Source organism: Hyperolius riggenbachi, chromosome 2 (assembly GCF_040937935.1).
Source record: "Hyperolius riggenbachi isolate aHypRig1 chromosome 2, aHypRig1.pri, whole genome shotgun sequence".
Lineage (NCBI taxonomy): Eukaryota > Metazoa > Chordata > Amphibia > Anura > Hyperoliidae > Hyperolius > Hyperolius riggenbachi.
The window spans coordinates 481,800,586-481,825,602 of NC_090647.1; the positions used below are offsets into that span (position 1 = coordinate 481,800,586).

Genomic DNA, 25,017 nt, shown 5'->3' on the forward strand with positions numbered 1-25,017 from the left:
TTAGTTAGGTTAGTGTTGAGGTAGGTTTTGGGCATAAGATCAGGTCCTATGAGTAGCACATGCAGTTTGACATATATTGTTTGCTTTAAAGTAAACCCAAGGTGGAAATAAACTGATGAGATAAACAATCGTATTTATCCTGCTACTCCTAAAAATGACCTTTTTTTTAGCTATCCCACAGTTTTATTTTATATTTAAATATTTACAATGTAGATTGAATGTTTTGTTGCATCTGCTCAGGGCAACCTATTAAGTGTCCCAGAATTAAAATACATGATCTATTGAATTTTTTTTTCCTTTGCGCTCAGAAATTGTATTCTGTATTCTGCCAGGAAAACTTTTAAGGCCCTTTTCCATTGTCATATTGATGTGAATGCGGCTATCTCGCAGCATTGCATCACTTTCGCTGTCGTTCGCGTCACTTCACTTCGGAAGATGCGGAAGTGTATGGAGGGGACGGCGGGTGAATGCTGCAGGTTCTCAGATAGCTCAGCACGCAATGGAAACAGTTCCATTGCCGTGCATTGGTTTCAGGACACCCGCGGTGTGATGCAGCTATGTAGCTGCATCGCTCCGCATGTAATGGACCCTTATGGCTGTAATCTGTTTATCAGTGAGGTTTACTATATTCCAGACAAGACAACAAGTAAAACAGCCTGGTTATTTATGTTTTGCACTGAACATACATGTTTACCTTATCATGACACCTGCTGCCTCGGGTACACTTTAACACTAACTTTATCAAATGTCAGTTTGTTGTTATACTGAAGAGATATGGAGGCATTCAAAGCTAGTCCACTAATCTGAAAAGCCATCATGGAATTATACCAAATTTTCAGTTTTGCCCCCTGGCAGCAGGGACGGATCTAGACCAAGTTGCCCCAAGTTGCGCCTGGGGCAAGGTCAGGTTTTGGCGCCTAAACTGCCATTCCCCATCCACATTTTGCCGCCTTTTTAAGTATTCAACAAACTGCGCCTGGGGCAAGAGACCCGCTTGCCCCCCCCCCTAGATCCGTCCCTGCCTGGCAGAAAGGTTGGCCAAGGCAAGAGTTCTCATGCAAAGAAGTCGTTTTTATTTCTACATTTTATGCTTTTCTATCATTTATTTCTACATTTCACGTACTGCTTATTTTACTTATTTTTTTTATTTACTTTTTCATGGTCCTCATTTATCTAGCAATGACAAATTTTGGCAGCACTTTACAAAGAACACCGAGCCGTTCCCATGAAATGACAGAGGCTACGGGTTATGGCTGTCTACCTATCCATCCATCGAGCTGATAATAGGATTTCTGTTAGTAGTTTTGCTTACGGTCGCAAGACCTGATTTTGCTTCTCCCTCCAAGAACACACCATGCATGTCACAGTCTCCGATAGGCTGCCCTTCATGAATTAGAAATGAGAAAGGTTTTTTTTTAGTTTTAATGTTCTCCATAAACTGTCTCCTTTAGGTATAAGATTCAAGAGAATGTGGTGAGTTAAGTTCTGTATGGTGTTCCAGTGCAGACTGTAATGTCCATGGAGAACTGTGTGACTGCCAATCTGACAGCTGCTTCCGTTTGATGGTGATCATGCTTTTCATACTCTTGGATTCCCTTGTGGTCCTCCTGATGTACAATAACATACGTTACGGTGACAGTTCTCTGTAGTATGATGGAGTAGAATGTGCAGTCACAGCAGTGTTCAGGATTGAACTAGGGGAGAGCAGAACCAGATGAATCTGTCCAGTGGAGAAATAAGATGAGATTAGTCATGTCAGGAGACTGCTAGCGCTCCAGACATCAACAAAGAAAGTGCTCACAAAGTAATTAAGTTACCATTGCACTGCTTTTTCTTGCTGTAAGGTCATGGTGGCAGCTCCCAAGCCACCATGGGCTAAAGCATGAAAGGAATGACAGTAGTCTTCGAGGACCGCATACACATCATGAGTTGGGTTAGGCAGTTATTGTGATCACTGGACCACACTTTTATACTTTTCGCTCTCCTTAAAGTAGACCCGAGGTGACAATAAAAAAAATACAGATAATTACATAAAAAGGGATCTGGATCCTCCTGAGGTTTGCCATGTCCTCCTCCTCCTGCAGACCACCGCAGCTATCCGGGACCCTCATGAAGATCACGCCTGTGCTCCTCTTCACGCACAAGCACAGCCATGTTGCCCCCGCGCGAGAACAGCAGCGTCTACACAGAAGTATGGAGCCTCTCATGGATGAGCGGCTTCCCCTTACTGCCATGTCAGATATGTCTGGGGTCCACAGGCAGCCTCGCTGGGGGCCAGGAGGACGTGGGAAGCCTCTGCAGGATCCAAAGGCTTCCCTCTTGTCATGCTTACTGGTTCCCTCCTTGGCGTCTTCTGCAGTGTACTGCTCGTGAGCATGCGTGCGTAAGAACGGCATCTTATTTTTTTACTAGACGTATTACGCCCTATGGCATCACATCTCACATACATTTACCACGAAACGAGCATTCACACATGCACGATTGGTCATTCAGATACACACACATGTGCAAGCGTTCCGTAGGATGCGCATGCACGACGTTTGAAGTTTCGCACCAATCGTCTGCTTATAAAGGCCTGTTTCTGGTGCTGTTTGTTCATGCAGATTGGCTAGCATCAGTACTTGTACCTGCCTGCCAGTTCCTGATCCGATTATTCATTATTGATCTTGGCTTGTTTCCCGTTTACGTCGGTCTGCTGCCCGGCCTGGCCCTTGGCCTGTTAATTGACTACAATTGAACACTGTCTGCCTCTGAGCCTTGTTTGTGGCCTTAATATGTCTGTCTGCAGCCTATTACTAAACAACAAACTCCACTACACAGTGTCACACGTTCTTTCTAGTCACTGGTGAGGCAATTCCAGGGGTCGTGACCTGGAAGCTACCAGACAGCAAAGTAGTCCGTTGCCCACTGGAAGTAGCGGCCCATCATTCCTTGCAGGGTGCTCTGGTGAAGACCTGTAGCTACTTAGAATCCACGCCTTGGGGAGCCCACTCCTACCACTAATGGCGAAGTCAACAGTGCCTGCTCTTGCCTTACCTCTTCTTAGGTAAGTATCTTTATTATTATTATTATTATTTTATTCCCCTGAGGTACACTTTAAGTGAACTTTTATACCCCTCCATGCAAACTGAAAGGAGAGTAAGATTTATCTGAAGCAGGTGTCATTCCTGACGCCTACCATGCTTACATGTGAGGAGACCATTCTGTAGCCCCATTCATTGCCATTGTAACCACCTTTTGCTGCATAATCACATCATCAAATGTGTTATGCTGAAGAATAGCCATAGTCAACAGGATATTCAGAGTCGGATGATTTTTGTACCGACTCCACAGCCCTGATATTCTGGCATTACTGCCTCAACCTCTGCATCAGTGCAGCAAAATTAATTTGGACAGGGATGTATGCATTTTTTTAAATAAAAGCTTTGCCCTGTACTCTGTCAAAACAATCAAAGTTGACCTATAAGTTTCAGTAAACAAAGCACTTACAGGTCTTTAACCACTTCCCCTCCCCCGGAACAAGTATCTATGTCCCTGCTTTACCCCCCTTCCCCCTCCCCCGTGATAAGTATCTATGTCTCTGCTTTACCCCCCTTTCTCCTCCCCCGGGACGAGGAACTACGTCCCTTGCTGCTGTGCGCTCCCGCTTTCCCCCCACACGCTCCCACTCTTGTTACTGCCGCCGATCGCTAGACAGGAGATAAATGAATGGGAACACAGTTCCCATTTATTGATCTAAGTCCCTGGGTGAATGATGGTGGCCATCATTGAGGTGGCGCCATCATTAATAAAAAACGATACGTATATGTCCACACATTACCTCCTGTTTGCGTAGTAATACTATGCATAGGAAAGGGCAGTGGCGTAGCTATGGAGCTATGGGCCCCGGTGCGAGTTTTACACGCCCCCCCCCCCCCCCCCCCAAGCACTGTATTTGTAACACTTGATACAGCGCACTAAAACCTGCCAAGGTCATCCACAGTATTAGAGGTGCAAGAAGGGGATGGGGAACAGTTTGTTAATCATTACTACTATTCAAAGCATCTATAGAAGTGATTATTACCACCACAGGACCAATAAACAGCTAATACTTTGGTTGAGGAAGAGCCCCATGGGGCCCCTCTGGCCCAAGGACCCCGATGTGGTTGCTACCTCTGCACCCCCTATTGCTACCCCACTGGGGACGGGTAATACTACGCCTAAGGAAGTTATGCGCGAGGACATCTTGTGACAAATAGTAAAATTATCTCTAAGCAAATCTCTTGTGTACAACGGGCAAAAATGTATATTGCTTCAAAATTGCCCCTTTTACACTAGGGCATTGCATCACTCCACCACCGCTCCCCCATCGCAGTGGCCATTAGTCTCCGTGGACTGACCACACTACCCTTGGGGTGACGCGATATGGCAGATGTGCATCCAATGAAGCAAAGGAAGACTCTGCAGAGCAATGCCGAGCGGTACTACGTGGTACACAATTGTATTGGAGTCACTGGCACAGCAACAGTCTATTTATATTAATAGCAAAGACAAAAAGGAGAAGGGCTGCGCATCCCAAAAAACATTAGACATGCCGCATTTGAATGGTTAATCACTCAGGCATGCACCACTTCTAACAGGCTAAATGCACACCTTGCATCCAAACAAATACTGCATTTATTTACACTATGGAGGATATTAGCTTCCATAATAGTTTGCATGCAAAATATCAAGTACTGGACTCTTCTACCTTGGTGAGGTTGTCCCCCTGTGAAGAGACCCTAACCTATAGTTTAAATGGCCCCAAAAATATATGTACACACAGTTACATGGTGTCTAATGGCCCACTCCCTCCCCATACAGTTTCCTGGTGTCTATTGGCTCCTCTCCCTACCCTATACAGTTCTTAGGTTTCTAGTGGCCCTCCTTCCCGCCCTCCCCTATATAGTTCCCTGGTGTGTACTGGCCCCCTTCCTCCCCTATACAGATCCCACATGTATAGTGCCCCCCCCCCCACCTCTAAACAGTAACCTAGTGTCACCCCATACAGTTCCCTGGTGTCTAATGCTTTTCCCTCCCTCCCCCATGGCTTCCCTGAGGTAGACAATGGAAAAGAGAGAGAGCGTACTCACTCTTTTCCACTGTCTGTCTCAGATTTTTCCGGCTTGCATGGAACTAGAGCAGCACCAACACTGATTCTGACCGCTCCTCCCAAGGAATTGGGAGTTTATGCAAAACAAGACATTTGGCTTCCCTGGTGATCTCTAGGGCTTCAACCCTAACATAGCTTCCCTGGTGGTCTAGAGTGGGCCAGTCATAATGCAATGCTGGGAAACCACTTGCAGTCCACATTTGATGGCTCTCGCAAGCCAGAGTTTGACATGTATGATCTAAAAGGATGTAGAGCAAACAAGAGGTGGGGTGGTAACGATGATTTGCTCAGATGACAACAATTCAAACTGTTCCCTGCTGCAGGACATGCGTGTGGACATAGACAATGAGTGTCGCTATTTCGGAGGGTAATGGAAGGAGAGGGATTCTCTGCTCAAAACGCCCACTAGGGGCGTTCCTGCAGGCACGCCCCATGCCGCTCCCCCACCTCCCTGCCTGCTTCTCTGTGAGAGCAGCTTCTTTCAGTGACCCCTAGGGTCAAGAAAGTGAAACTGCAAGATTGCAGGCGAACGGAGCAGCGGAGATGGCGGCTACCTGATCTGCCCAACCCCCAGGATCAGGTAGCATTGATCATTTCTGATGTCCAGACCCACCTCAGGTCTTCTTTAGCCCATCAAGTTCTCCACAGCTCTCTGACGTTATTAAATCACTCTAATTTTAGCTATAAACAGACAGCTTATCTAAATACAGCCAAATATTATTGGCAGATTGGCGTTGAATGTGAACAAATCCAAGTGGTGAATTCAGCCATATTGATAATCTGGCTTCTGTGTGACATGACTTCAGATTGCTGCATACGCTAACCACAGGCGGATCATCAGGCTCTTATTAAAATGTGACTCGTAAAACAAATCTGTAAAGTTTGTGCCAAACAGGCACTTAGTGATAACATGATAAAATATTCACGCAGTAAACATGGAGCACAATAACAGCGAGAGACAACACACACACACACAAAAATAAAATGCTGCAGGCAAAATAGATGTTAATAAGATCTTAAGAGCCCATTCTCAAATAGATATGATGGTTGCTACCCACCTGTAAATATTTGGTTTCTACGCCGCCTATATTTTCCTCCCACGCTGCCCCCATGGTAAATATATTTGCTGTAAAAAGTTCTACTCTCAGCTGCTGACAGGCAGGACTGTGCACAATGCTAATACTAATTACTTTCTACATATAAAGCCCCATCAGATTATATAGCACTTTACATACAGCACAGTAACTCTAAGCAGTGGCGTAGCTAAGGAGCTACGATGGGCCCTGGTGCAAGTTTTACATGCGGCCTTCCAAGCACTCTATATGGCGCACCAAAACCTGCCAAGGACAACACAGTGTCAGAGGTGAAACAAGGGGATGGGGAACAGTTTGTTAATGATTATTATCATTTATACCATTTATGGAAGTGATTATAACCAGCACAGGACCAATCAAGAGCTAATACTGCAGTTGAGGGAGAGCGCTATGGGGTCTCTCTTGCCAAAGGGCCCCGGTGTGAGACCTGTGCAACCCCTATTGATACACCACTGTCTCTAAGCAGGGAGTAACAATAGCCCAATGACCCCCACTGTCACGGGCGGGGGGGAGGGGTTTGGGCTGAAGCTGCTATACATTATTTGCGCTGTGCAGCTACAGCCAGTCAGCTTGCGGCTTCAGTCTCTGCATGTCATGTGACATGTATCAAGAGCCGCATGGTGATAAGCTACATGATAAGGCAATGAGCTGGAATTAAGAGGATCTGTCCTGCTGCCGGGAGCAGGTACTGTACAACCCTCCGCTGCGGCTCTATATTAATTACACACAGGATTACGCCCTCCCGGGTCCCCCGAGTGAACTAAAAAAACCTAGCAGTATCTTTCCTGGAAGCAACACTTTATAACTAATAGGGTAGAGAGCCAACCTCCAAAATAATAACAACAATTATAGTATAGTATAAGAATATATATAGTATAAGAATGCCACTTAACTTCTAGTGCAACAACCCATATATCACAAAGATATTTATTAAGTTCTGAACTGAACAATGCATTTTGTGATTAACTTATGCTCCAGCCACATCATTGCAGCATTTTAACGTGAAAATTAGAGATGACCCGAACCTCCGATTTTCGGTTCTCAAACCGTGAACACGAACTTCCGCAAAAGTTCAGTTCGCGCGAACTTTAGTGAACCGCGATAGACTTCAATAGGGAGGCGAACTCTGAAAACTAGAAACACCTATGCTGGCCACAAAAGTAATGGAAAAGATGTTTCAAGGAGTCTAACATCTGAGTTTTTGCATGGATGAGTGGGATAGACGCCAAAAGTCCCAGGGAAAAATCTGGATTTGATGCAAAGCAGCGTTTTAAGGGCAGAAATCACATTGCATGCTAAATTGGAGGCCTAAAGTGCTAAAACATCTTGCATGTGTATACATCAATCAGGGAGTGTAATTAGAGTACTGCTTCACACTGACACACCAAACTCACTGTGTAACGCACCGCAAACAGCTGTTTGTGTTGTGACGGACGTGCTGGACTGGTGCGCATCCTGGCAAGATTGCTCTTCCTCGGTGATATCAGGTAATGTCTGACTGCCTTATCAACTTTCGATGGTTCTTTCTCTACCATTGTTAAAGCTTACATCTATTTTTTTTAAATTACATTTTTTGCAGGCTGCTCAGTACCTGTAACGAGAATCTGTTATGGAGGGCACATCTGCCATTGTGACCACGGGTAATGGCTGGGAATCAGGGTTCGATTCTGGTCCGGAGTGGGAGCCTGAGAACCGGCTACCACCACCACACATCCAAGTAAGGACCCATTTGCTGTATAAGTAATGTACCTGCCCTGACCGTGCTTTGCAGACCAGGCATCTGTGGTCAGATGGACCTTTGACCCAGCGCAAGACAAACCAAATCGAAAGCATTTGCCAAGAATGCATTATGGAGGGCAAGTCTGCCATTCATTCAACTGTGTAAACTTTCAATGGTACTTTCTCAGTAGCATGGTGACCATGGGTAATGGCCGGGGAATCCTGGTTCGATTCTGGTCCGGAGTGGGAGCCTAAGAAACAGCTACCACTACCACACATCCAAGGAAGGCAGCAGGCATGGCACGCAAGTCCCGAGGTAGTGACAAAAAATAACAATACAGGAGGACTTTCGAGGCCCTGCTGTATATGAGACTAATCAACTTTAATACCTTTTACGAGAATCTGTTATGGAGGGCAAGTCTGCCATCCATTTAAGTGAAAGGTATACACTGACTGCCAGGTATAATGCAATGTGCAGTCACAGATGCAGTGAAAGGTATGCAGTGACTGCAAACAGCTGTTTGCTGGACTGGTGCGCACCATGACGAGAGTGCAGGTGATGGCGGCTTTCCAGCACATATGGTCACCGGGCTGAGGTAGCTGAATGACAGAACAGTGACTGTCCAGCTGATCAAATTTGGTCTGTCCACAATGAAGCAACGACCTTATTATCATGGGTGTGCCCCCCCCCCCCCCCCCCCCCGAGACACTCATATAGCCGGTGGGCATTGCTTCATTGTGATACGCAAGCCCCTTCACCGCGGCAAGGTAATGATCACGAAGGGCAATTGGCACATGTACATGCCTTTTGGTTTGTTGTTGCAACTGCAGCCAGAAAAATTAGGCTGGCATGTACACGCACCAGAAAAATTATTATAGCGGCCGCTGCTAGCAGCAGCCTTAACCACTTGAGGACCGTGGGCTTTACCCCCCTTAGGGACCAGGCACTTTTTTTCCATTCAGACCACTGCAGCTTTCACGGTTTATTGCTCGCTCATACAACCTACCACCTAAATGAATTTTGGCTCCTTTTCTTGTCACTAATAAAGCTTTCTTTTGGTGCTATTTGATTGCTGCTGTGAGTTTTACTTTTTATTATATTCATCAAAAAAGACATGAATTTTGGCAAAAAAATGATTTTTTTTTACTTTCTGTGCTGACATTTTTCAAATAAAGTAAAATTTCTGTATACATGCAGCGCGAAAAATGTGGACAAACATGTTTTTGATTAAAAAAAACCCATTCAGTTTATATTTATTGGTTTGGGTAAAAGTTATAGCGTTTACAAACTATGGTGCAAAAAGTGAATTTTCCCATTTTCAAGCATCTATGACTTTTCTGACCACCTGACATGTTTCATGAGGGGCTAGAATTCCAGGATAGTATAAATACCCCCCAAATGACCCCATTTTGGAAAGAAGACCCCAAAGTATTCACTGAGAGGCATAGTGAGTTCATAGAAGATATTAATTTTTGTCACAAGTAAGCGGAAAATGACACTTTGTGACACAAAAAAAAAAAGTTTCCATTTCTTCTAACTTGCGACAAAAAAAAATGAAATCTGCCACAGACTCACCATGCCCCTCTCTGAATACCTTGAAGTGTCTACTTTCCAAAATGGGGTCATTTGTGGGGTGTGTTTACTGTCCTCGCATTTTGGGGGAGGCTAATTTGTAAGCACTCCTGTAAAGCCTAAAGGTGCTCATTGGACTTTGGGCCCCTTAGCGCAGTTAGGCTGCAAAAAAGTGCCACACATGTGGTATTGCCGTACTCAGGAGAAGTAGTATAATGTGTTTTAGGGTGTATTTTTACACATACCCATGCTGGGTGGGAGAAATATCTCTGTAAATGACAATTTTTTAATTTTTTTTTACACACAATTGTCCATTTACAGAGATCTTTCTCCCACTCAGCATGGGTATGTGTAAAAATACACCCCAAAACACATTATACTACTTCTCCTGAGTACGGCGGTACCACATGTGTGGCACTTTTTTGCACCCGAACTGCGCTAAGGGGCCCAAAGTCCAATGAGTACCTTTAGGATTTCACAGGTCATTTTGAGAAATTTCGTTTCAAGACTACTCCTCACGGTTTAGGGCCCCTAAAATGCCAGGACAGTATAAGAACCCCACAAATGACCCCATTTTAGAAAGAAGACACCCCAAGGTATTCCGTTAATAGTACGGTGAGTTCATAGAACATTTTATTTTTTGTCACAAGTTAGCGGAAAATGACACTTTGTGAAAAAAACCAATAAAAATCAATTTCCACTAACTTGTGACAAAAAATAAAATCTTCTATGAACTCACCGTACTACTAACAGAATACCTTGGGGTTTCTTCTTTCTAAAATGGAGTCATTTGTGGGGTTCCTATACTGTCCTGGCATTTTAGGGGCCCTAAACCGTGAGGAGTAGTAACAAAATTTCTCAAAATGACCTGTGAAATCCTAAAGATACTCATTGGACTTTGGGCCCCTTAGCGCAGTTAGGGTGCAAAAAAGTGCCACACATGTGGTATCGCCGTACTCGGGAGAAGTAGTACAACGTGTTTTGGGGTGTATTTTTACACATACCCATGCTGGGTGGGAGAAATAACTCTGTAAATGGACAATTGTGTGTAAAAAAAATCAAAAGATTGTCATTTACAGAGGTATTTCTCCCACTCAGCATGGGTATGTGTAAAAATACACCCCAAAACACATTATACTACTTCTCCCGAGTACGGCGATACCACATGTGTGGCACTTTTTTGCAGCCTAACTGCGCTAAGGGGCCCAAAGTCCAATGAGTACCTTTAGGATTTCACAGGTCATTTTTGTTTCAAGACTACTCCTCACGGTTTAGGGCCCCTAAAATGCCAGGGCAGTATAGGAATCCCACTAATGACCCCATTTTAGAAAGAAGACACCCCAAGGTATTCCGTTAGGAGTATGGTGAGTTCATAGAAGTTTTTATTTGTTTGTCACAAGTTAGCGGAAGTTGATTTTAATTGTTTTTTTTTCACAAAGTGTCATTTTCCGCTAACTTGTGACAAAAAATAAAATCTTCTATGAACTCACCATACTCCTAACGGAATACCTTTGGGTGTCTTCTTTCTAGAATGGGGTCATTTTTGGGGTTCCTATACTGCCCTGGCATTTTAGGGGCCCTAAACCGTGAGGAGTAGTCTTAAAACCAAATGGCGCAAAATGACTGTTCAGGGGTATAAGCATCTGCAAATTTTGATGACAAGTGGTCTATGAGGGGGCGAATTTTGTGGAACCGGTCATAAGCAGGGTGGCCTCTTAGATGACAGGTTGTATTGGACCTGATCTGATGGATAGGAGTGCTAGGGGGGTGACAGGAGGGGGTTGATGGGTGTCTCAGGGGGTGATTAGAGGGGAAAATAGATGCAATCATTGCACTGGGGAGGTGATCGGAAGGGGGATCTGAGGGTTTGGCCGAGTGATCAGGAGCCAACACGGGGCAAATTAGGGCCTGATCTGATGGGTAGGTGTGCTAGGGGGTGACAGGAGGTGATTGATGGGTGTCTCAGGGTGTGATTAGAGGGGGGAATAGATGCAAGCAATGCACTGGCGAGGTGATCAGGGCTGGGGTCTGAGGGCGTTCTGAGGGTGTGGGCGGGTGATTAGGTGCCCTAGGGGCAGATAGGGATCTGATGGGTAGCAGTGACAGGTGGTAACATGGGGTGATTGATGGGATTGATGGGTGATTGATATTTTAGAAAGAAGACACCCCAAGGTATTCCGTTAGGAGTATGGTGAGTTCATAGAAGTTTTTATTTTTTTTGTCACAAGTTAGCAGAAGTTGATTTTAATTGTTTTTTTTTCACAAAGTGTCATTTTCCGCTAACTTGTGACAAAAAATAAAATCTTCTATGAACTCACCATACTCCTAACGGAATACCTTTGGGTGTCTTCTTTCTAGAATGGGGTCATTTTTGGGGTTCCTATACTGCCCTGGCATTTTAGGGGCCCTAAACCGTGAGGAGTAGTCTTGAAACGAAATTTCTCAAAATGACCTGTGAAATCCTAAAGGTACTCATTGGACTTTGGGCCCCTTAGCGTACTTAGGGTGTAAAAAAGTGCCACACATGTGGTACCGCCGTACTCAGGAGAAGTAGTATAATGTGTTTTGGGGTGTATTTTTACACATACCCATGCTGGGTGGGAGAAATATCTCTGTAAATGACAATTGTTTGATTTTTTTTACACACAATTGTCCATTTACAGAGAGATTTCTCCCACCCAGCATGGGTATGTGTAAAATACACCCCAAAACACATTATACTACTTCTCCTGAGTACGGCGATACCACATGTGTGACACTTTTTTGCAGCCTAGGTGCGCTAAGGGGCCCAACGTCCTATTCACAGGTCATTTTGGGGCATTTGTTTTCTAGACTACTCCTCACGGTTTAGGGCCCCTTAAATGCCAGGGCAGTATAGGAACCTGACAAGTGACCCCATTTTAGAAAGAAGACACCCCAAGGTATTCCGTTAGGTGTATGGCGAGTTCATAGAAGATTTTATTTTTTGTCACAAGTTAGTGAAAAATGACACTTTGTGAAAAAAAAAACAATAAAAATCAATTTCCGCTAACTTTTGACAAAAAATAAAATCTTCTATGAACTCGCCATACACCTAACAGAATACATTGGGGTGTCTTTTTTCTAAAATGGGGTCACTTGTGGGGTTCCTATACCGCCCTGGCATTTTACGGGCCCAAAACCGTGAGTAGTCTGGAAACCAAATGTCTCAAAATGACTGTTCAGAGGTATAAGCATCTGCAAATTTTGATGACAGGTGGTGTATGAGGGGGCAAATTTTGTGGAACCGGTCATAAGCAGGGTGGCCTTTTAGATGACAGGTTGTATTGGGCCTGATCTGATGGATAGGAGTGCTAGGGGGGTGACAGGAGGTAATTGATGGGTGTCTCAGGGGGTGGTTAGAGGGGAAAATAGATGCAATCAATGCACTGGGGAGGTGATTGGAAGGGGGTCTGAGGGGGATCTGAGGGTTTGGCCGAGTGATCAGGAGCCCACACGGGGCAAATTAGGGCCTGATCTGATGGGTAGGTGTGCTAGGGGGTGACAGGAGGTGATTGATGGGTATCTCAAGGTGTGATTAGAGGGGGGAATAGATGCAAGCAATGCACTGGCGAGGTGATCAGGGCTGGGGTCTGAGGGCGTTCTGAGGGTGTGGGCGGGTGATTGAGTGCCCTAGGGGCAGATAGGGGTCTAATCTGATGGATAGCAGTGACAGGGGGTGATTGATGGGTAATTAGTGGGTGTTTAGAGGAGAGAACAGATGTAAACAATGCACTTGGGAGGTGATCTGACGTCGGATCTGCGGGCGATCTATTGGTGTGGGTGGGTGATCAGATTGCCCACAAGGGGCAGGTTAGGGGCTGATTGATGGGTGGCAGTGACAGGGGGTGATTGATGGGTGGCAGTGCCAGGGGGTGATTGATGGGTGGCAGTGACAGGGGGTGATTGATGGGTGATTGACAGGTGATTGACAGGTGATCAGTGGGTTATTACAGGGAAGAACAGATGTAACTAATGCACTGGCGAATTGATAAGGGGGGGTCTGAGGGCAATCTGAGCGTGTAGGCGGGTGATTGGGTGCCCGCAAGGGGCAGATTAGGGTCTGATCTGATGGGTAACAGTGACAGGTGGTGATAGGGGGTGATTGATGGGTAATTAGTGGGTGTTTAGGGTAGAGAACAGATGTAAACACTGCACTTGGGAGGTGATCTGACGTCGGATCTGCGGGCGATCTATTGGTGTGGGTGGGTGATCAGATTGCCCGCAAGGGGCAGGTTAGGGGCTGATTGATGGGTGGCAGTGCCAGGGGGTGATTGATGGGTGGCAGTGACAGGGGGTGAGTGATGGGTGATTGACAGGTGATCAGTGGGTTATTACAGGGAAGAACAGATGTAACTAATGCACTGGCGAATTGATAAGGGGGGGTCTGAGGGCAATCTGAGCGTATAGGCGGGTGATTGGGTGCCCGCAAGGGGCAGATTAGGGTCTGATCTGATGGGTAATAGTTACAGTTGGTGATAGGGGGTGATTGATGGGTGATTGATGGGTAATTAGTGGGTGTTTAGGGTAGAAAACAGATGTAAACACTGCACTTGGGAGGTGATCTGACGTCGGATCTGTGGGCGATCTATTGGTGTGGGTGGGTGATCAGATTGCCCGCAAGGGGCAGGTTAGGGGCTGATTGATGGGTGGTAGTGACAGGGGGTGATTGATGGGTGATTGATGGGTGATTGACGGGTGATTGACAGGTGATTGACAGGTGATCATGGGGATAGATGCATACAGTACACGGGGGGGGGGGGGGGGGGTCTGGGGAGAATCTGAGGGGTGGGGGGTGATCAGGAGGAGGCAGGGGGCAGGGGGGGATAAAAAAATATTGCGTTGACAGATAGTGACAGGGAGTGATTGATGGGTGATTAGGGGGGTGATTGGGTGCAAACAGGGGTCTGGGGGGTGGGCAGGGGGGGGGGTCTGAGGGGTGCTGTGGGCGATCTGGGGCAGGGGGGGGAGAAATCAGTGTGCTTGGGTGCAACATAGGGTGGCTGCAGCCTGCCCTGGGGGTCCCTCGGACATTGGGACCACCAGGGCAGGAGGCAGCCTGTATAATACACTTTGTAAGCATTACAAAGTGTATTATACACTTTGTATGCGGCGAACGCAGGGTTAACATCCCGCCGGCGCTTCCGTATGGCCGGCGGGATGTTGCGGCGGGTGAGCTGAGTCAGGCGCCGGCGCAGGATCGCGTCACGGATGCCCATGCCCCTAAAAGGACCTCCGCCTCTGTGGGTGAGCTGGTCCTTGCGGGCTCCACTTCCCGGCCGCCCCTGTGCGTTAGGCGGTCGGAAAGTGGTTAAAAATTCAGGAATCCACCTGAAGTCCTGGACCCTGTATGTGGTGGCAGAGAAGGCAGTCAACCGGCCTGTAGGCAGAGATGCTGTGTGGGGAGCGACTTAGTCTTGGGGCAGGCAGTCACACGGCGTGCAGGCGGAGATGCTGTGTGTGGGGACTGACTTAGTCTTCGGGCAGGCCTGAGTGTGCTTTGCCTGAGCGTGCTTTGCAGACCAGGCATCCGTGGTCAGAAGGACCCTTGACCCAACGCTGTGTGCCAGAGATGTCACCACTTGCCTTTCAACATCACGGTACAGTTTAGGTATCGCCTTTTTTGAGAAGAAATTGCGGCCTGGTATCTTCCAGTGTGGTGTGTGGCTTTGCTTTTGTGTGCTGCTTTTCCTCAGGTGGTCATCCCATTGCAGTTTGTGCTTTGTAATCATGTGCCTTTGTAAGGTAGTTGTCCCTACGCGAGTCTTGGTCTTTCCACGGCTCACTTTTCGGTGGCAGAGAGTACAGATGGCATTGCTCTCATCTGAGGCAGACACACAAAAAAAATTCCACACCGCTGAGCCCTGGGGTGATGGCACTTTGGTGGTGGTGGCCAACTGAGTGTTAAGTGGGTGGTGGTGGCCAACTGAGTGTTAAGTGGGGTGCCAGAATCAGAGCAGGAGGAGGAAGACATGTCTCGCTTCCGTGCAGAAGCTGAGAAAGATGAGGTGTTCTGTGTTAAGTTAGACAACTATGCCCTGACAATATTGGGGGTTGATGGCACGTGCCTTCTTCTGAACACTGTACTTTGGTTGAGGGCCGCACAAAATCACGACAGCGTGACCTTGAACAGACCTGCCAGGTGGCCTGCCTCTGCCTTTTGTTTTGTCTATATTGGGGGGGATGAAGTGAAAGGTATGCACTGACTTGACTAATACAATGTGCAGTCACACAGGTGCAGTTAACAGGTATGCACGGAGTGGTATTTCACACTGCGTGCACTCACGTAGGTAGGTGAGTGCACTGAACACAACAGGTAGGTATATGCAGTGATGGGTATTACAAATGTGCACCTGTCACACACACGTACCGTGAACAGGTACAGTGACTGGTGGTATTAAATATCACACTGCGTGTGCTGACGTAGGTAGGAGGGTGCACTGCTAACAACATGTAGGTATATGCAGTGATGGGTATTACAATGTGCACCTGTCACACACAGACAGGTACTAGACAGGCACAGTGACACTGCGTGCGCTCACGTAGGTAGGTGGGTGCACTGTGAATAACAGGTAGGTATATGCAGTGATGGGTATTTCAATGTGCACCTGGCACAGTAGTAATAATTATACCACCAAGGGGCCAATGGCCAGCTGCGACTGACTGACAGGGCTGTATATAATGCAAGTGGGTCACACACACACACACACACACAAAAAAGTAGATCACAAGAACAAGATTAGCTCTCAAAAGAGCTGTTGAGGGGTGCTTTTTTAGCAATAAGAATCAGCAAGGAGCAAGCTAAGAAGCCTACAAGAGCCTAACTAAGCTTTCACTATAGGTCTCTGCACAGCAGCTCTCCCTTCTCTAATTACTGCAGGCACACGAGTCAGTCCAAAGCCTGACGCTGCCTGCCTTTTATAAGGGGGGGAGTGGCTCCAGGAGGGAGTGTAGCCTGATTAGCTACAATGTACCTGCTGACTGTGATTTAGAGGCTCAAAGTTGACCCTCATGATGCACTATGGGAGCGAATCAAACTTCCGGAAAAGTTTGCGGTTCTCCGCGAACCACCGAAGTTCGCGGGGAGCCGTTCGCCGGCGAACCGTTCGGGCCATCTCTAGTGAAGAAGTAGAGACATCTATGAAACATGCTGTTTATTAAAGTACCCCTGAATTAAAGAGAAACATTTAATGAAGTTGGAGTGATTGCCAAAAATGTTCTGCAATTTACAAGACTCAAAACAATGCCAGTTGCTTGGCTGTCATGCTGAGCTTGGGGCTTCAAAAGGAACTGTAGTGAAAATAACAACGAATAAAATTGCTTATTTTTTACAGTATTTGTTGCTTATTGTAAATTCTTACCCCTCCCTGATTTACATTCTGAAATGTATCACTGGTGGTGACATCTTTAGTTCTGCCAGATGATCTGTGCAGAATGTTAGTTTCTGGGAGTTCTAAGCACAGAGATATTGCTTGCTTGGCAGTTGGAAAATGCAGTTATTTCCCACAATGCAATGAGGTTCACAGACAGCAAAATGTCAGTACCATGGTCATGACATCCCAGTTTGGGAGGAGTTTCACCACAATATCGCCCATACAAACACCCCTGATGATTTATTTGAGAAAAGGTAAAGATTTCCTATGGGAATGGGGGTATCAGTTACTGACTGGAATGACATGCAATCCTTGGTTATAGTTCCTCTTTAAGTTGTTTTTGAGTCACACACCTGAAACAAGCATTCAGCCAGTGGAGTCATATCAGAGTCAAAGCATCTGTTATGTGTTACTGACACTAAATTCATTTACAGGATTCACCATCTAGATGCACACACAATGGGCTTGATTCACTAAGACAAATAGCATGCCTTATCCAAAGTTAACACGCCTTATCAGAGTAGCATAGGGAACGCTACGAACCCGCAGGGTCTCAGGGCAGGATGAGTGGAACAGAAACCAATGACCCACAACAATATAGATAATCTTATGCAGTAATCAAGTAGAACAGTGACATCTACAGGCCAGATAAACATCACAATATGTATGCTGATTCTGGGCCAATGATTTTAGCTATTAGAGGCAGAGCATAAGCACAGAGGTCGGGCAACTGGCATTGTTTATTAGAGAATGAAGATGGCAGCCTCCACATTCCTCTCACTTCAGGTTCCCTTTAATAATTGGAATCGACGCTCTGCAAATGGTCTTTGGGTGAAGTCTTAACACTCTGGGGAAGCTACCTCTCTTGTTATTCAATTGTATTATATTTACTAAAGTTTTTTCCATTGTCAGTTTAAAAGCCCCTAATAAGGTTGTCTGGTGTGCAGCATGACTTTAGTGCTTTTAATAAATAATCTCTTCCTTTGTTCTTACTAATAATATTATCAGTGAATTCTTTCATGTTTTACTTACAGCACCTTTGACCAGAGGTGCTGCAAAAGTTCTTGTGGTCCCAAGCGGCACATCCTTTGTAGCCCTCCCTCCCCCAGTCAGAGGCCCCTGATCCCGTAAGTAATCATAGGTGGCCAAAGGTGCCACCCTCCCCCCCCCCCATAAAAGGTAGCCAAAGTGTCCCCCCAGTATAGGTAGCCACCCCCAGTATAGGTAAGTCAAAGGTGTGTCCCCCCCTTCACAGAGAAGGCGGCCCTGGCAGTAAGGGAGGGTCCTGCTGTGGGTGGGACGACTGCTTGATTTGCCTTAGCCAAGCAGCACCTTAACTCCCACCCCAAAAAAACTTTTGTTAAAAATGGCAAATGCTCTGGGACCGGCTATTGGGCGCATGCGGCCCGCCCAAACTTCCATGGTGCCGATGGCGCTCAAATTTCCTGCTCCCCACTCCAGTGGGTGCTCTGCATGGGGGGCTAGGGTGCGTATTTGGGGGTCAGCTAATTGGCAGTTCATGGCTTTTGCCCTGTTTTTTATCCCAAAAGTGTGTGTGTGTGTGTGTGTTGGGGGAGGGGGGAGTTATATTGGCATTTGCACAGTGCAGCATATATGTGAGTATATACGGCACCAGGCCCGGATTTAGTTCACTGGAGCCTATAGGCACAGATGTCCTGGCACCCTAGACTTCACCCTCCATGAACCTACGAACCCCGCCGCACCACAAGTGTGCTGGCTAGCCCTGCTGTCATTTCTCCCTTACTTCCCTTGCCCATCCAAGGTAGCTCTCGTATTAGGCTTCCAGAGGAACCTTCATATTAGGTTGCTACAGTTGCCATGAAGGGAGGTCCCGTCAGTGGAATGCTGAGAGCCGGGTGAATAACGTCTCATTTACACTTTGATCAGGACTCTACATAGGGAATGAAGGAGAGAGATTTAGTTCACTGGAGCCTATAGGCACAGATGTCCTGGCACCCTAGACTTCACCCTCCATGAACCTACGAACCCCGCCGCACCACAAGTGTGCTGGCTAGCCCTGCTGTCATTTCTCCCTTACTTCCCTTGCCCATCCAAGGTAGCTCTCGTATTAGGCTTCCAGAGGAACCTTCATATTAGGTTGCTACAGTTGCCCTGAAGGGAGGTCCCGTCAGTGGAATGCTGAGAGCCGGGTGAATAACGTCTCATTTACACTTTGATCAGGACTCTACATAGGGAATGAAGGAGAGAGCCGCCTCTCCATCAGCAGGCGCCTGTAGGCACGTGCCTACAGTGCCTTATGGTAAATCCGGCCCTGTACGGCACTTTGTCTCTACATGATTCTCACCTAGAGGAGAGCAGCCAGCATAACAATCTCCCTGCACCAACATCTCTGCCTCCTGCTTCATAGTATAAATGTTTTCTAATAACTGAGCACCATTATGAGATGTTTGGAGAATTGTCAGGGCTACACTGTATGGGCGATTCAATGAACAATTCTACCAAAATAACTGTGACACAGTGCCGTTTTGCAGTAGATCCGTTTAGAAGAGCCAGAATTAAACCATCTGTTGTAGAATGAGGCAGCTGTCCCTGGACATCGCCCAACAGCTGCGGACATTTACTATAAAAAACAAAACAAAATGGGCATCAGCTTCAAAACTATTTGCTAAAATCCCACCCAAAGATGCCATGTCTGAAAGCAGCTTATTATTTTCAAACATTTGCATTTATTTTTAACTCAGCAGCACATTATGAAAGACATCATTATACTAGCATGCATAAAATGTGATAGTGGTGCTTCTGATCTAATGGCTCATGGATGCGAAACAGCAGCTTCCAATGCGGTTTAGGCTAGTGTACACAGACCTTTGTTTACAGGGTGACATCATTTTCACATTCAAGTAAAATTCCTCTTAAGAGTAAAAATAAGCAATCCCTTCAGTTTAGCTCTACATATTGTTATGATTAATGCCTCACACTACTTCAAAGTGCCTATGTTGTATAAGTGAAGTCAAATGCTTAGCTACTTTACCAACTGATGGCAACAGACTCTGTTAAGACTGGGAGGGTTCTGAGCTTCCCGCCAGCCACTCAGTTTGTGCAAGTGTGGAAAATAAGCAACAATTCTTCCTGCGCTGTGCAGCTACCTACTCTTGCAGGAAGAGGGAAGTCAGTACTGAAAACTAGTGCAATACAGTTCAGATTCCAGACTAGAAAAGTAATCTAGGGTGAGCCTAGTCTCTCTTGGTAAGTCATAGCTGGCTGTAAATTAAAATGGAATGGTAATAACATTTAATAACATTATATATATATGTATATATGTATATATACAGTATATACAATTTTGAGCAAGCATAAAGTCACTTTGTCAGGCTAGTCTGGGCAATGAATATAGGTCAGGCTATATGCTTATATGTCTGACCTATAGCCCAGCCCGTAACACCTGCACAAACTCCTACCTAATACAGATCTACAGTAACCCTGCGGGTAGATGTAGCATACAGACTGACAGATAGTATTCACCAAACAAACAAGTAGTTATTATACAGGTCACAGTATTCACCAGTAGTATAGTCACCTGAGGCCTGAAGGCTGAGGCAGTCCAGATGATAGCCAGGTGACTGTAGGCTGGTGAGGATTGGTTTAGGCAGTTCAAACACTTTACAGGTAGAGTGGTCAATTGAAGCCAATGTCAGTCCAGGGAGAGTTCAAGGGAGTCCTCAATCAAGCAGGGGTCGATCCAGGTGGCAATCAGACAAGTCCAAGTACAAAGCAGAGTCGGCAACAGGTAATCCAATCGAAGGCAAAGTCAGGAACAAGCAGTGGTAGGCAACGGGAATCAATCTACAGTAAGCTTGGTCAGGATACAAGGAAAAGTCGGCAACAGAGATCAATCAGAGTGTAAACACATACCCAGCAACAAGCCACAGCTAATGCTATCACGGGCGATGTCTGAGGATGCTCACCTTAGCTATATACCAGGACTAACCAATCATAAAGTAAAGGAATCCAAATTAACCAATAACATAGCAACGTGTCAGCAGATCAGCTGACACGCAATGTACCCACGTGGCTACTGTTTACAGCAGTGGAGTGCGTGCTGAGATGGGAGCTGAGCTCTATGCGCTCCAGTGACGTTAGCGGGCCACCGAAACCCAGAGGCTTGCGCCTCAGCGTGGGTCTCGGCGTTCCGCCGCCATAAGTGCCCTAAAGACCTTACAGTACCCCCTATCTTAGGAGTGGACTCTGGACACTCCAACCTGGGTTTGCCAGGATTCTTCTCATAAAACTCCCTTGTTGCTAAATCAGCACGAACCTGTTTAGCAGGAACCCAAGATCTCTCTTCTGGTCCATATCCTTTCCAGTCAGTTAAGAATTGTAATAAGTTTCTCACAATATGAGAATCAAGAATACTCTCAACCTCAAATTCTTGTTCACCATCAACTTCCACGGGTGGAGGGTGTGGGTCTGAAGTATTGTAATTAGCTGCGGATTTCAACAGCGAAACATGAAAAGAGTTAAAGTGGACCCAAACCAAACATTTTTTTAATTAAAAATTTTTAGTTGCACCATTCTGACACATACAAAGATAAATAAACACTCCTTCAAACCTATGATCATTTCAGTGCATGCTTTTCACCCTTTTCTTTTCATAGCTAGCGTTATACTGGGGGCAGCCATTAGCAATTCCTCCATTGCCGGACACCATCTACTCCACCAGTTTGCCGGAAAAATCCCGGCAATTTGAAAGGAAGGGAGGGGTTCCTCCAATAAATGTAAAATATTTTATATTTGTCATCATGCAGCTGAAAAAAGGTTGCTATTTATTATTATAATTTAGAAAATAGATTTTATTTCTGAAATCTTGTATTTTTAGTTTGGGTCCACTTTAACCCCCCTAATGGATATGGGCAATTTGACTCTATAAGTTACCCGGTTGATTTTTTCCATCACTGGATATGGACCAATGAACTTGGGTCCCAGCTTGGCAGAAGGCTGGCGTAAAGGAATGTGACGGGTAGAGGCCCAAACTAAATCTCCAGGCATAAATTCATCCTCAACAGTTCAGTGCATATCAGAAAACAATTTCTGGGTATTTACAGCATTCCTAATGTTATTCTGTACTTGTTTCCAAATTTGGTTACACCTTGAAGACCATTCCTCTAACTCAGGAAGATTGGAAATACCAGAAAGTGCATTGAACTTAGAGTTGGAACCATAAATAATCTGGAAAGGAGACATCTTGGTAGAACTATTAACCTGATTGTTCATAGCAAATTCAGCAAATGGCAAAAACTGAACCCAAACTTCTTGACAATCTGAAACAAAACCTCTCAAATACTGTTCCAATGACTGGTTCATTCTTTCAGTTTGCCCATTAGATTTAGGATGAAACCCAGAAGAAAATGATAAAGAGACTCCCAATTTGTCACAAAAAGCATGCCAAAACTGGGAAACAAATTGCCTCTACCGGAAACAATGTTTTCAGGAACACCATGGATTTTGAAAATATTTTCAATGAAAATCTGGGAAAATTCCTTAGCTGAAGGCAGTTTAGGAAGGGGTACAAAAAGTGACATCTTACTAATCTGTCCACCACTACCCAAATGACAGTTTTACCCTGGGAAACTGGAAGATCAACCACAAAATCCATGGACACATTAAACCAAGGTTTTTCAGGGATAGGCAAGGGCAACAGGGTACCCTGAGGTGCAGTACGTGCCACCTTACTTCGGGCACAAACAGAACATGATTTCACAAATATTTCAACATCTTTACTGAGAGACGGCCACCAAACATCTCTCCTGAGAAGCTGAGTGGTTCTTTTAAACCCAGGATGACCTACAGATTTATCTGCATGAAATTGCTTCAAGACTATCTCTTGCAGATCACAGTCTCCAAAAGGATAGACACCGCACTCCAGATGTATTATAAGCTCTTATACTTTATTGCATAGTAAAGTGACAGGCAGCGACAGGCCGCTGTTTCGGCCCAAACGGCCTTTATCAAGTTGCCAAAGTGTCATACATACAAACACAAGCCAACACCAATTATATACCCCACACTCCGCCCACAAGGCGGATCCCAAAGAGGTATGCATACTGGGAAAGAAAAAGCGGACCTGATGGGGAACTTAGCACATATTCAAATCCTTCAATCGAAGGCTAAGCAAATACACACCTACCAGGTATCGCATCTCATAGAGAAAGCGCCGGTCTCCACCCATCAGCCTTGATGATATTAACGAGCGCATCACGCTCACAGCACTTCCGCTATCAAACCTGGAAGGATTACTGGGTGGGGCTGGGGAAGACCCGGCTGTCATGGTACACATTGGCACCAATGACAAAGTTAGTGGGAGATGGAAGGTCCTCAAAAAGGATTTTCAGGTACTTGGAGATAAACTTAAAGCAAGGACCTCCAAGGTGGTGTTTTCTGAAATACTGCCAGTGCCACGTGCTACATCTGAGAGACAGAGGGAGCTTAGGGAGTTAAATAAGTGGCTGAGAAATTGGTGTAGGAAGGAAGGGTTTGGGTTCCTGGAGAACTGGGCAGACTTTGCAGTCGGCTACAGGTTCTACAGCAGGGATGGGCTGCACCTTAATGGGGAGGGTGCAGCTGCATTGGGGGAGAAGATGGCTAAACGGTTGGAGGAGATTTTAGACTAGGATCTGGGGGGAGGCGGGAGGATAAAGTCTCAATACATGGACAAGATGAGGTAAAAAGACAGTGGGAACCTATCATTATGGAGGGTGGAGAGGGGGGTGGGGACAGTGTAAAGATTAAGGAGGTTGGTAAAAATTCAAGTAGCCCATTTCATGTAAACAAAATTGGTAAATGTGGTGGTAAAAATACAAAGTGCATGGTAACCAATGCTCGGAGCCTTGCAAATAAAATAGACGAACTAGAGTTCATTCTGAATGACAAAGGCTATGACATTGTGGGAATAACCGAGACATGGATGGATGAAAGCCATGACTGGATAGCTAATTTAAAAGGATACAATGTGTTTAGGAGGGATAGAACAGGGAAAAAAGGTGGAGGGGTTTGTCTCTTTGTTAAGAATTCTCTTACAGCTGTCCTCAACGATGAGATGGAGGAAGATTGCGAAGATGTGGAGTCCGTTTGGGTAAATATTCATGGTGGAAATAAAAGTTGCCAATTGCTTATTGGGGTATGCTACAGGCCACCTCTTATTAATGAAGCTGCAGAACTGCGATTACTACAGCAGATTGAAAAAGCTGCAGGTAAAAATGAGGTCATAATTATGGGCGACTTCAACTTTCCAGACATTGACTGGAGTATTGAGGCTACCCATTCTGGTAAAAGCAGCAGATTTCTGGCAGCACTACAGGACAATTACTTGACTCAAATGGTAACTGAACCAACTAGGGGGAATGCGTTACTGGATCTGATCATTTCTAATAGACCAGATAATGTATCAAATGTGCAGGTTCAAGAACATTTGGGAAATAGTGATCACAACATGATAACGTTTGAGCTGGTGACTGATAGGCCACGGGGCAGCGGGACCACTAAAACTATGAACTTTAGAAAAGCAAAGTTCACTCAGATTAGGCAGGCACTAAGTTTGGTGAACTGGGATAATGTACTACAAGGGGAAGACACTGAAGGGAAATGGCAAGCTTTTAAACTTATACTCAATCAATACTGTAGTATGTATATCCCATATGGAAACAAAATGTCTAGGAATAAAAAAAGGCCTCTATGGATGAATAGAAAGGTTAAAGATAAAATGAAGAGGAAAAAGAATGCCTATAAGGTCTTAAAACAGGAGGGGACCGAGGCTGCACTAAGCAATTATAAGGAGTGCAATAAAAATTGTAAAAAAGAAATTAGGCAGGCAAAGATTGAAGCTGAAAAACAAATCGCTAAGGATATCAAATCTAACCCAAAAAAGTTTTACAAGTACATTAACTCTAAAAAAAGAAAGGTTGACTGTATAGGACTCCTAAAGGATGAGGATGGGAACTCAATGGTGGATGACCAAGGTAAGGCAGAGTTATTAAATGCTTTCTTTGCTTCTGTCTTCACAAAAGAAACAGCACTGTTGCAAACTACAGAGGCGGAAGAGTCTCAATCTTCTAACTGTAATATTAAATACTT

General features: G+C 45.5%; 1 long non-coding RNA gene across 1 annotated transcript in view; it reads right to left on the reverse strand.

Moving 5' to 3' along the window:
- Window positions 1-1,283: 1,283 nt before the first annotated feature.
- LOC137544913 (uncharacterized) overlaps window positions 1,284-25,017 on the reverse strand; it is a 40,221-nt gene continuing 16,487 nt past the window's right edge. The window contains exon 3 of the long non-coding RNA XR_011025939.1: window positions 1,284-1,720. This is a non-coding gene — a long non-coding RNA (uncharacterized lncRNA). The remainder of the gene's footprint in view (window positions 1,721-25,017) is intronic.